This window comes from Scylla paramamosain, chromosome 1, assembly GCF_035594125.1.
Source record: "Scylla paramamosain isolate STU-SP2022 chromosome 1, ASM3559412v1, whole genome shotgun sequence".
NCBI lineage: Eukaryota > Metazoa > Arthropoda > Malacostraca > Decapoda > Portunidae > Scylla > Scylla paramamosain.
Window position 1 is genome coordinate 11,115,001 of NC_087151.1, and position 2,500 is coordinate 11,117,500.

Sequence of the window (2,500 nt, forward strand, 5' to 3'; positions counted from 1 at the left end):
CTCTCATGCCTCTGTGCCGCAGTCGAACGAATAGCGGAGGGGCACAGCATTTCCCCAAGAACTTAGGTAGACAAGGAGTACCGCTAAAGACAATAAGAGTCACGGGAGAGTGAGTGGCAACCTGTGAGGTCACCAGATGGTAAAGTGACGGACAAACTCGAGCATCCTCTCCTGCAGCGGTTGTCATTGCGGCTATTTCACCCTCCCTTTTCTCTTTCCATTCCTACAGGCGGAGGCGCAGCGGGGGCGGATCAACAGCACCTCTGTCACCACCTTCACGCTCCGGGGACCAGGCGGCGATGACTGATACTGAAGTGCCTGGAGCGTGGGCACGGAGCGAGGTGAGAATGAGAGAGCATTGGATGTTATAGGAGGGAGCGTGTGTAGGCATCAGGGCGGGTCTCTCCGGAGGCTCCAATGGGTCCTTGTTACATCAGGTCCTGGTCCTGGTCCGCCTGTGTACTGCCTGTTGGTTGGTCCGTCGAGGAGAATCACTGAATTATGAGACGCTTAGGTGGCATGTATGTGACCGAGTGGTTCAACTCTTCAAGCACTTGTCACTCAACCAAGTACTGACCAGACCCGTTGCTTAACCTAGCTGATCGGACGAGAAGCGCTGCATTCAACGTGGTGTGTGTGTGTGTGTGTGTGTGTGTGTGTGTGTGTGTGTGTGTGTGTGATGACCAACTGTACCACTGCTACACCCTTCCTACTATAACGTTTTCTGTCCCTCTGGCTCCTTCTTATCTGTTTTTCTGTCTGCTTAAGGAGTTTCCCATCGCGTCTGGGTGAGGGAGGGACACGTGAGCGAAGAAGCAGAAGGAAGGAAATTAGCGTAGCATAAGGAAACAATTAAGAACAGTAGTGGTGGTGGTGGTGGTGTCAGTACAAGTAGTAGTAGTAGTAGTAGTAGTAGTAGTAGTAGTAGTAGTAGTAGTAGTAGTAGTAGTAGACGTGTATTATTACTAAGTACTATTTCTTTCAAAACAGCGGAGAACATTGAGAACAAGCTAACTACTAATTAACTAACTATATAACCAGCCAACACCCTCCTCCTCTTCCTCCTCCTCCTCCTCCTCCTCTTCCTCCTCCTCCCAAAAACTGTGTAAGAAGAATCGCAAAGGGAATTCTCATCATCATTTTCTACAACAACACACTACTTTTTTTTCACATTTTCCTTCCAAAAGTGCAGTCTCGAAACTTGCGTTCCGTTTTCTTTCTTTATCATTTTGTTATTTTCTTTCACTTTCATTTTATTCCTTTTTTTCCTTGTTTTTGTTGTTATTGTTATTGTTTGTTGCTGTTGCTGTTGTTGTTGTTGCTGTTGTTGCTGTTGTTGCTTTCTTATTATTATAATTCTTTCTCCTTCTCCTTATTATTATTCTTCTTATTATTATTATTGTTTTTGTTGTTGTTGTTGTTGTTGTTGTTGTTGTTGTTGTTGTTGTTGTTGTTGCTGCTATTGTTGCTACTATGTCCATCTACCTAAAAGTGAACAATAACAATAAGAAGAATAAGTAATAATTAATAAGACTTTACAATATAAACAAAACAACAACAACAACAACACACACACACACACACACACACACACACACACACACACACACACACACACACACGCGAACAATACACACGTACAAGCACACACACACACGTTTAAGCTTAGTGAGGGACTAGGGCGTGTCCGTTCCCTGTTGTTATCTTGCATCGGGTACGTGAATGAGCAGGCCGAGGCGAGGTTATGGGAGACGGAGGAAGAGGAGGAGGAAAAGAAGGAGAAAAATGTAGGGCACGAAAAAGAAAAAAAAAATCAATAAAAGAGGTGGAAGGAAAGGAGGGGACATCACACACACACACACACACACACACACACACACACACACACACACACACACACACACACACACACACACACACACATACACATACAGAAAGAGCTAAAAAAGAAGGAATGAAAGACACGTACATAACAAAGAAGACAAGAAAAACGAAGACAAAAGAGAGTCATTAAGTAGATGAGCTTAAACGAGATGTAGGAAAAAATGGAGTGAAGAATGACCATGATTTTGTATTTTTTGAGATAATGAAGAATCATTACACCACAACACAGGCCCCCCTCCTCCTCCTCCTCCTCCTCCTCCTCCTCCTCCTCCTCCTCCTCCTCCTCCCAAGACTGTCGGATGTTGCTGCTGCTGCGTCTGTGTCCGTGTAATGTTCAATGGAAGGAGATTAGTTATGTAAATTCAGCTTAAGATTATTTGGACTCACGAGGGTTGTGTGATATGAAAGAAAATTAAAACTCATCGCGGGATTTTGAATTACAACAGGACGTGGCGTTGGTGAGGAGGAGAAGGAGGAAGATGAGGAGGTAGAGAGAGGCAGGAGGGAAGGAAGGAAGGAAGAGAAGGAAGAAAGAACATCTAAAGCCAATCTCAGATTCCTAGACGGGAAAAAAAGAAGCGTAGACGAAAGAAGAGGAAAAAAAGGAGGAGGAGGA

The 2,500-nt window shown here is 44.5% G+C and overlaps 1 long non-coding RNA gene across 1 annotated transcript in view; it reads left to right on the forward strand.

The window, feature by feature from the left end:
• The window catches only part of LOC135100552 (uncharacterized), a 234,695-nt gene that overhangs the window by 200,513 nt on the left and 31,682 nt on the right, over window positions 1–2,500 (forward strand). The window contains exon 7 of the long non-coding RNA XR_010268794.1: window positions 230–341. This is a non-coding gene — a long non-coding RNA (uncharacterized LOC135100552). The remainder of the gene's footprint in view (window positions 1–229; window positions 342–2,500) is intronic.